At 32.5% G+C, this 11,578-nt stretch overlaps 1 pseudogene; it reads left to right on the top strand.

Annotated features, from left to right (window-relative positions):
• Positions 1–9,692: 9,692 nt before the first annotated feature.
• Positions 9,693–11,294, top strand: LOC143203141 (SNW domain-containing protein 1 pseudogene; annotated as a pseudogene).
• Positions 11,295–11,578: the final 284 nt, after the last annotated feature.

Here is an 11,578-nt window from a genome sequence, read left to right as displayed (position 1 = left end):
AATTTAAATTCTTTAGAAAACTACAATCAACTTTGAAGTGCTTTTTAACTATACATAAATATAATTCTTTGGGAAACATTTTCGGTTAATCTGTAAATAAATCTAAATAGGACTGACAATATTTAAATGTTTTTAATAAAAAACTATTTCGTGTGACAACAAACAATGAGCAAAGCTTATACATCAGTATTCATTTAATTCTTGGGTTTTATCCAAGAGTCGGAACATGGTAAGATATATTTGTCGAGTATGTCACAGGCCCCACCTATACCGAATGCGTATAGAATAATTATGGCTGAAAAATAATCTTGTATCATGTATGTATTTGTCCGGCATTAATCTAGATTAACAGGTTAACATTTGTCAAGCCGGTGGTTCATAGCACGTCGTTGGCACTGAAGAATCTGAATAAATTAATTTAAGAGGACTAATGCCAGGTGAAATGCACCTCTCCCACGGTGACGGCTTTAAAAATTGTCGCTTTTGGTTTACCGTTATTCGAAATTGGTGTATTTGGAATAAGCTTAATCCAAACTTTCTTTTATTATATTACAATTAATTTTATGGCTAGTAATAATAAATTCTTAGAAAACTGTTCACCAATCAGGTATCAATACAATAAATCTACGTTAAGAAGAGCTTTTGAAGAGGAAAACTAAATTATAATCTTTATAGTTACGATATAAGATTCATGAGACCTGTTATTTTGAAATTATTTTCAATTGTTATAAGGTATTAAATTGTGTACTATTCGAAATTATAATAACAGTAATTTTATAATCATGACTTTTAATGAATTTAGTTAAAACTTTCGATTCATTTTATTTTTTCTTATTATAAGCTGTTTTAATATCAATCAATTTAACAAAACAATTAGTGAAAAATATTCGATTCGTGCACTAAAATGAGTACTGAAATGAATATGGCAAGGATATTCAGAACTAGTTATTTCAATTATGTAAAATTAATCCTGCTAGTTTGAACAGTAATATTATAGAGTCTACTGCTCGTTTATTAACGTTTTAACAAATTTGACTTTAATTGAGGTTATATAATAATAGTTTTCATTTTAATTGTTAATTTTCCATAACATATCTTAATTTTGGTATAATTCAGACACATTATATTGAATGGTAATATTGCGATAGTTTATGTATGTTTTCAGTTCTTTGCCCAATTCGAAATACTAATATATTTAAACGTGATAATCACTCTTTTATGGACACTTTACTTTATACAGTCGGCCTACATAACAGATAAATTGAAAAGTCCCCGGCCTGACACATAGATGGCGCTACTAGAATAAAATCCATATGTTTTTTAGTTGACCCTAACCCTCAAAAGATGCGTGTATAAATTTGTCAGAGGTCGGATCATTAGTTTGTGCATTTTTAGTGAAGAAACTTTTTTTTTTGTGAAGAAAATGGATAAAAAAGAATTTCGGGTGTTGATAAAATATTGCATTTTGTGGGAAAAATACAGTTGAAGCAAAAATTTGGCTTGATGGCGAGTTTCCGGACCCTGCCCCAGGAAAATCAACCATCAAGGATTGGTATGCTAAGTTAAAACGTGGTGAAATGAGCACCGAAGACAGTGAACGCAGTGTATGTCTAAAAGAGGTTGTAACCGAAGAAAACATTAAAAAATCCACAAAATGATTTTGAATATCGGTAAATTCAAACTGAATGAAATAGAAGACACTCTAAAGATATCGAGTGAAAATGTACATCATTTCATTCAAGAATATTTGGGTATGAGAAAGCTGTGTGCGTTTTTGCGTCGACATGTGACTGTGGATGAAACAGGGCTCCATAATTTCACTCCGAAGTCCAATCGGCAGTCATCCGAGTGGACTGCACACGGTGAACCCGCTCCAAAGTGTGGGAAGACGCAACAGTCGGCTAGTAAGTTTATGGCGTCTGTATTTTGAGATACGCATGGAATAATTTTCATTGACTACCTTGAAAAAGTAAGGACCATTAAGAGCGACTATTACATAGCGTTATTGGACCGTCTGAAGGACGAAATCGCCCAAAAACGGCCGCATTTGAAGAAAAAGAATCTACTATTTTGCTAAGTCACAAGTCAGTGAAAGCGATGGTAACAATCCATGAATTCAATTCATCATTGCTTCGAATTGCTTTCCCATCTACCGCATTCTCCAGATCAGGCCCCCAGCGACTGTTTCCTTTTTTCAGATGTCAAAAGAATGCTCTCTGGGAAATCGTACTACTCAAATGGTATCGAAAAGTTGGACGGTCGTTATAATCAGTGTATAATCCTTGAAGGGAATTATGTTGAATAAAAAAAATAATCTTGGCAAAAAAATGTGTTTTAGTATGGCAGACCGGGGTAGTGCCAGAGTAGCAGAATATGTGGTTTTAAATTCGCGGCATACAAGGCGTATATAGGAATAACAGAAAAATGTTAGTAACTGAATGTGGCGATGAGAAAAAAGTGTAAGACAAAGATTGGATCGATTTTTCGATTATCTTATTAGGCGGGGATTTTTCTTTAACCAGCAATTTGGATATCGTGTTAAAGATGGCGGAATAAAAATGATCGAATTACAAAAAAAAACAGGCTGCATCTAAATGCGATTTAAAATGGATCCAAAGACAGCGTTAAACGAAGATCTCCAATTTCGACATATCGCTGCGAGTGTCAATTTGTCTCGTCAATCGTCGCAGCGCCCGAGAGCAAATCCGATCACGCCAATAAACTTGACAACAGCGCCCCGATTCCGGCGCGGTCGTTCTTTTTCGTCTTTTCCGGGTGTCACCTGCGCCACACGTCCCCGGGAACGGTTTAAAATCGAGAATCCGCCCGGGATTTCTCCCTTATTTCCCCGGTATTTCTAGTTAAAAATTGTGTTTCCTCGCAAAACATAAATCGAGTCGGAAACGTCGCCGGCAACTTGTCGCAAACGGAAAAAACGAGACGGCAAATTGTTCGGGTAAAGGTCTTTCCATAAAAATTGGCCGAGAATTTTATGCGTTTAATTTTTTTTCCTCCGCCCTGCGACCCGGGAAACCCAACTCTTTTATTACGGCTCCCGGGAACTTTTACTTTGTGTCTCGCAAATGTTGAACTCGCTTTCGGGAAATATATGGATAATAATTTCGCTCTATTATTTTATAACTTGGGCTGATTAAAGTAAATCGATGATGTCAGTTTGTTTTTTTAAACTTCCAGGATAATTGTATGCAAATAATTTGTTCATACATCTCCAATAATCTATATAGTCTATTCAAAGTTTTTTTTACATATGCATCATCAAAATTTGCATCAACTCTGAGTTTTGGTTAAACAAAAATACTGTTTTCAAATATTAGGAGGACTTTACTTTCATTCGAGAGCATATTTACCTTTTTACGTTTAGTTCTTGTTACCTTCGATTGTGTGTTTACTTGTCAAGTCATTTTGAGATCACTGTATTTTGTATTTCTTCTGCTACAACCTGGGAATACTATTCTTGATGAAATTAATCACTAATTCTGCCTAATGCTTTTACCATACCTACAAAACAGTTAATATTCATTATCTCCTCATACATTTTAACCTAATGCTTATGTTTAATTCTGAACGACTACATTCATATCTGTGCACACAAATTTTTCACGCCTTACAATTTCATTTTCTACGGTTATATTCTATTAATTTTGTGCATACCTTTGGTTGTTTCCGCTTTCACCACCCTGTCTTAGGGATTTTCAGCATTATCATATACCCTGAAAGTTTCCCTTAGTCACTTTCACTTTCCGAGTCACGGCCTAAGGCAATCACTAAACTGTTACTTTCAATCCATCTAAAACATGTTCATCATCCACCATTTATCAATTACTTCCTCTGTATGTCTTATCGAGTTCAAAATCATAACTGATGGTCCCTCCAAGCTTTTTACAATTGGTTTTGAAACTTTGTGTATTTCCAAAAGTGTCCTAATGAACCATTTAAAATACCCAAGTTTCATCAAAATACACAAATTCAATTAATTTATCTTCCTTGGTCTTATTGTATGCATTTAAAAATAGAATTCTTTTTAAGGCAATATCTAGAAATCCCACTAAACCTATTCGAGGATTTTCTTTACATCATTTAAATCCCATCTCATGTAAGAGTGTATGAAGGGATCTCTTATATCCCTCAAAAAGCTGCAAGTGCCTAACTCTTTTATGTATATTTTCCAGACTAACAATTTTCTCTAAAATAATTTTAACAAATTATGTTTATATCGATAAAATATTTTATGTACTTATTGTTCTAATACATTTCACACGGCACGGGCACAGACCCACATATTATCGGTAAGTTCGTTGCTTCTTGACAGAAAAAATGTGTTTGTTTAATGTTTAAATGATATCTATGTTCTCCTTTCTAAGTTAAAAATAGAATAGATCTGCTGAAATTTCAGATAGACACCAGGAATTAAAATCAAAGAACAATTTTGATGGTACACTTGGCCCTAAATCTTGATGTTGATTCAAAACTACGACCATCCTGATTCCAAACGATTCTTTGTACATCACTCAATATTACATCATAGTAAATTCAAGAACCTAATATGAGAGAAGAACGAGACAAGAAGAAAATTAGATTTTAAATTAACCAAAATAGTCAAACATTTGTAATATTTCTATAAAATTATTTGTAGTTATTTTTAATGTTTATATTTACTATACGGGTATTTTTATATCAAGTAATAATACTGATATAACGATACTAAATGAAACTAAATGATTCTTTGATATCGTCGATCTTCGAATGAAAGCTTTCCAACATCCTTGCCAGCCATTACGTCGAGAATTCATGGCGAACGAAGAAAAGAAAAACAAACAGTGGAGCGACGAAAACAAAAGAATAAGTCCGACTGCTGGCCGACGACTTTTCTTATTAAACCTGGTAAAAAGTTAAAAGTACTTTATTATTCGGCGAAGGAGCAAAACGGCAAAAAATATATTCGGAAATTTTGCATAATTTTGTGTACTTATATGAACGAAAATTTCAATCTGTAGGTAAATGGAATAAATTTGAGAAACTTTATTAAACGCAGTAGTAAAGTTCGCCGTTTGGAAAGGACTTTTGATCCTGTTTGGAGCAACTTTCGGAAGCAGGAAGAAAAAAAGGAAAAAAGTGCCATCTGCAAACAGTTTTAAATTAAATGTTCGACGTCATGACACATGGGCGATGCAAATAGCCTTTAAAATTCTTCGGCGAATAATAAGGACTTATTGAACTTCATGAAGTGCTCTCGCCGTTTTCCATTTCAATAGTAAATTGAATGTTTTCCTTTTTGGGATCAGGAACCGTTGAATTAACTTTCAAAGATGGTGTTGGGCCTGTTAATTCGCGATTTCGCATCACCAAATATTTATATTATATAGAACTAGGGGTTTTGGGCAAGTGTCGGCTAAAAAAATATCGATATATCGGCCAAAATTATCGATATTTTTTCTGCATCCCTATATAGAACTATATACGTGCATCAGCGCGAAGGATCAATTTGTTTTTAATATGATTATGTTATTAATTTTATTTATGCTGAAGTCAATTCTTATATGATATATAATTCTTATAAATAATTATGTCGAAGGCATCTGAACTACTTTGAACCATAAATAAAGAAATATTGTCCATCGTTTTAGAAACAATAAAATAATAAAGGCGTTCATATAAACACGCAATAGATGGTTCGTTGCTTTTTTACTGAATCTGTTCGTAAATCTACATATCCAAGATTTATATTAGCTGTGGTAGATTGCTTTAATAAGAATTTACAATATATCCAAGAATATAGTAGAAAAATCATCTTCGAAATTTTATTCAACAGTTTTAATTAAATCTTTAGAAATTTTGTCGTGCTGTGCTGACATGTGAATGTAGAACGTTGTAGCAAATATTTAAGAGATTGAACAGCAGGCGTAAATCTACCAAGGACAACATTCGAAAATCATTTGGATTGTCTCGAACAATGGAGGGTGCTCTTTATGCGACTTTATAATAATGACTTACCAAAGGATTGGAAACATTTATTTCAGGTATGACCATTGTTAGTGGGGAAACGTTGTTTCAACGACAACAATTGTATCTACCTCGAAAAAAGGTCACTACAAATAATGTAGAGGTGTATGTCGCCTATCTATTGTTGGAAGATATTTTGAAGATCATATAAACGAGTCTTCAAAAAGCTTGCGAGGAGATAATTCGTAAAGGACAGGGGGGTTTACATCCAATCGAGATTGAGTAAATAAAACTAAAGTCCTTTAATATAATTTTTACAATATGGAGGTGTAAATTTACAAACTAAATGAAACGATGGTTTAGTGATGCTAGTGATCGCCATGTGATCGAAATTCAACAACAATTTGTTAAGTTAATAATATCTTTCTTACAATAATGTAAAGAGAAGGATGTTTTAATTGCTACACCACCTCAAATATAAGTATGCATAATGTTTACTTTTATGTTATCAATATAAATATGGAATGTTGCAGTACTTGTTCGTATAATAAATCAGAAAATATATGAATAAAACAATTTTGAAATATATATTTCAATTTAGCATGTATATTAAAACAATAACGAATACAATTAGGTTCTATGTTTTTTGCAATTTAAAAATTTATATTAAAGGAATGTATTTACAATAATTAAATAAACCATTGATTTTTCAAAACTTAGGACTATATATTAAGTATTTACAATAATTGATACAGTTCAAACATTAAAATATCCTATAGTCGCATATTCTATATCATTTTATCGTTAAACATCTTAATATGTATCAATGTTGTGCTAAAATGTAAAATGTTTAAAAATTTACTGTTAATAATTCACACTTTCCCTATGTTCCTAATTTGTTCTATGTTTTTCTATCTATACAAATTGTGTGGTTAGTTTTATTTTAACTGCCGCATAATTTTATTATATATTACAGCATACTACTTCATTTATATTATGCAAAAACAAAAAAAAATCCAAAAGACTGCATCGTTCTTTGTTTAATTATTTTACTCTTCGATCACACCCTTGCTTATATTAAAATTACCTCATGTGGGTTTCGTTTAGCTAGGGCTTTCTACTCTGTTTCATGTCCCATGTGGTAACTAATAACCGAAAAATAAGGAATTAGATATCTATCTAAATAAATATATAGCTATTTTATAATTTTTAATGTTCTTGGCAACATTCATTTTAAATCTTGATGGACATGTTAACGTATTTATTACCAGCAAAATTTGGTTAGTGCCACTAGTAAACTGTTATACTGATATAATACATACAGTGAAAGATGTCAGGCTATTATTGTTATTCCCGAAATTTGTTAATCTATGTTGTGATAAAATTTTCACATATGTTTTTCTTTTATAGCTGTATATACATATATTCTGATAAAGCAGTGTGAATTAAGTGAATTCATCTTTTTTTATCTACTACCATCAACTATCATAATTCTTTAATAATTCCAATAATACGAGATTAACTGGAAATGACAAGGAATCTTAAATAACACTGTTTCCTATTAAATACCTTCATTGAGTAATATTTTAACATTATCAGTTTCCGTTCTAATATCGTTTTATGAGTAAAATTTAGTGATTAATTTCCCGATTTTTCAGGCCGGCATTTTGCAGTACAACGTTGCCAGGATTTGAATGAACGAATAATCTACCTAGAGTTGAAGCAGGCAGAGCATCAGCCAGAGCCTAACATATTTGTTTATATATTTGTTGTAACCGATCTGACAGCTATTCTAAGTTTCCTAATTTGGGCATATTTCGTTTCATTGGAATTTATTTATTTGTGGTTCATGTTATACCAAAATATACCCAAATTGCTTCCCTGATATAAGTTTCAACTGTTTAAACGTCACGACTCCTTGTGCCTCAGTTTTCATCAAAGAGGGAGGCAAAATTTTCGTTAAACCAATGTATATATGGAACTTAGAAAAATAAACTATATTCTCAACTGTTTATGGACTTTAATCTCTAACTTTAATAATATATATTAATAAGCACCTGTTATTCTTGATGACTGATTTTATTTATGCACACACACTACTTGTTGCTACTACCGCATTTCTTATTCTCTACCTTAAGCTAACTTGAGGCTTGATTTGATTGATTACATATATATATATATATATATATATATATATATATATATATATATATATATATATATATATAATATATATAAAATAATTATGTCGAAGGCATCTGAACTACTTGGAACCATAAATAAAGAAATATTGTCCATCGTTTTATAAACAATAAAATAATAAAGGCATTCATATAAAGACGCAATAGATGGTTTGTTGTTTTTTTACTGAATCTGTTCGTAAATCTACATATCCAAGATTTATAATAGCTGTGGTAGATTGTGTTAATAAGAATTTACGATATATCCAAGAAGGATATAAAATAGGATTTCAAAAACTCCATAACAAAAATTTCAGGTGGCATCAAATAGATGGAGATTTTGAATTACCAATCTACAAATGTTATAAAAATAGCCCCTATAATAAGTAGATATAATCCCCTAATTAGAAATCCTTTTAATTTAGAAGAACTGTTAGTCTATTTCAGGTATACATATATAAATTTACCCTAATTTTTAAATTATAAAATAAACAATACAATTATATATCTTAAAGTGCCTTTATTAACTAATATTTGCAAACAGTACCAAATGAATGTTTGTATCTGTTGTTTAAGTAATCTTTCCTACACCGAAAAAGACAGGCAATTTTTATGATAAGCAATAAAAAATGGCACTTAACTATAACTAACGGTACAATAGGTTGTATAAAGTATTAAATAATGGTATTTAATTAATTTTATTTCTTTCTTGTACTAAGGTATTATATTATGGTTTATTGATTAATAACTTTGTATTTCTTACATTTTTAACTTTTTTTTAAATTTCTATACAAATAAGTTTATCCTATGCTTCATATAAATATTTCATATAATTCATGATTAACATGACTAAAAAGGATGGTTGCATTTCTGTTAATTTATAATTAATTAATCTCAATTAGTTATAAATACTAATTTTGTAATAATTGTAATCTTTGTAAATGAATCCCTATCCAGCATAAAAACGTCTTGTTTTAATTTTTGTAGGACGCTTAAGATTCACCGATATTTAGTGTTCACTTGTTCCATTTGTACATTTGTCAAAGAATAGCGGCTACGGCGTTATAATCTCCAGGAATTCGCTATAAAGACAAGTTTTTAATTAAAATAAAATAAAGCAATCAAAGTAACATACTTACTAAACACACAATGGGGAAATAAAATATAAGTAGAGATCAGTAGTAAATGAAGTTAAATTATTTATATTTACTAAATATGAAAGAAATCCATAAACACTGCAATTAACATTTCCATAATTAATTAGGATAATAACATCAAAGTATTTATAGCATGCTGTTAAACTTAAATTGAGAGTTTTATTACCATTACCATTTATTGCTTCAGGTATTGTTGAATAATAAATATATACCTGCAATTTTCAAATAGGGAGGACGATAATGGAAACTGAATCATAAAATAATATACCTGAATAGTATATGAACGGTGTTACAGGGAAAACAATTCATTCTTCAGTTCGAGCTAAATACGAACATACGTACACGAGTATTTCGTTTTGGTGCAGTGTTTTGTCGAATTTGTCTAAGTGCAATTATGAATTTATCGAGTATATTGCCACATGCAGTTCAGCTAGTCTGGGACAGAGATGATGAGAGAAGGAGAAGAGCAGCCGAAATGCCTTCGACGGAGTTGATTTTATCACAAGCCATCGCTCCACCGTATGGACAAAGAAGAGGCTGGGTGCCACGTAATGTTACTGATTTTGGAGATGGGGGAGCCTTTCCGGAAATCCAGGTCGCCCAGTATCCCCTGGAAATGGGCCGAGAAAGACATTCTACTTCGAATACTTTAGAAGTTAAGTTAGATGCCGAGGGAAAAGTGAAATATGATGCTCTAGCCAGACAAGGCCACTCAAAAGACAAAATAGTGTATTCGAAGCTTTCTGATCTTTTACCTGTTGAAGTCGTATCAGAAAATGATCCATCGTTACAGAAGCCATCGCAGGAAGAAGTCGATGATGTCACGGAAAAGACCAGGCGAGCATTAATGAAAATAACGAATTCGAAGATCGCCGCCGCTATGCCCCTACGAGTCGCAGATAAACAAGGTCCTGCCCAGTTTGTCCGTTATACGCCATCACAGCAAGGTCCAGCTTTTAATTCCGGTGCTGCGCAGAGGATCGTTAGTATAGTAGAGGCGCAGGTCGACCCGTTGGAGCCGCCAAAATTCCAAACTAACAAGAAAGTACCTCGAGGACCGCCATCGCCACCAGCGCCAGTGTTACATAGTCCTTCACGTAAACCCTCTGTTAAAGAACAGAGGGAGTGGAGAATTCCACCGTGTATATCAAATTGGAAGAACAGCAAGGGCTATACGGTTCCTTTGGACAAAAGGCTAGCAGCTGACGGCCGAGGTTTACAACAGTTACACATCAATGAAAATTTCGCAAAACTATCCGAAGCATTGTACATAGCGGACAGAAAAGCTAGAGAATCAGTTGAGACAAGAGCGCAGTTGGAGAAGAAATTAGCTAAGAAAGAAAAAGAGGCGAAAGAAGAAAACCTGAGAAAACTTGCCCAGAAGGCACGCGAGCAACGAGCAGATATCAAATCTTCGGGAAATTCAAGATCTGCAGATGACCGAGAGCAGAAAAGAGAGAAGCTGAGAGAGGACAGGCATAATGAGAGAGCAAGGGAGAGGAATATTTCAAGAGCTGCTCCGAATAAAAGGAACAAGTTGGATAGAGAAAGGGAGCGCGATATATCTGAACAAATTGCGCTTGGGATGCCTGCTAGAGGAGTAACTTCAAATGAGGGACAATTTGATCAGCGTTTATTTAATCAGGCTAAAGGACTTGGACAAGGATATGGAGATGATGACGCTTACAATGTGTATGATAAACCGTGGAGGGATGGAGGTTCTATGGCAAATAATTTATATCGTCCGAGTAAAAACATCGATAAGGATATCTACGGAGGAGAGGGATTGGAAAATGCAATTAAGACCAATCGTTTTGTTCCTGATAAGGAATTTAGTGGTACTGACAGATCCACGCAAAGAAGTGGGCCAGTACAGTTTGAAATTGATGAAGATCCCTTTGGCCTAGATGAATTTTTGAGAAAAGCCAAAAGTAGTGACAAACGTAAGGAATCTAAAATGGCAGATCAACAAGACAAGAAGAAACGTAGATTGTAATTTAAGCAAGTTGCTTTTGCGTTATATTCAAAAGTATTTTAATTTTGTACATTTATTATTATAAAATTTTGTATATTATGTAAGTGTTTTATTAATAAAACGACAATGAATTTAAAATCATTTTATTATTTGTAGAAGTGGACCTATATTAATTAGGTAGTTATTAATTATATATTGAAATATGAAGCTAAATATTTTTTTATTATTTAATTAATATATTGTTACTAGTCGCTTCCTTCTAACCTACAATTTGTCTTCATGCTAACTTCAATCTAAGTATATAA

This window comes from Rhynchophorus ferrugineus, unplaced genomic scaffold, assembly GCF_030347505.1.
Source record: "Rhynchophorus ferrugineus isolate W39M unplaced genomic scaffold, kcgeb_rfMv2 rfM9, whole genome shotgun sequence".
Taxonomy (NCBI): domain Eukaryota; kingdom Metazoa; phylum Arthropoda; class Insecta; order Coleoptera; family Curculionidae; genus Rhynchophorus; species Rhynchophorus ferrugineus.
The sequence above is the reverse complement of the archived record's forward strand: the minus strand, read 5'-3'. Positions and strand labels throughout refer to the sequence as shown.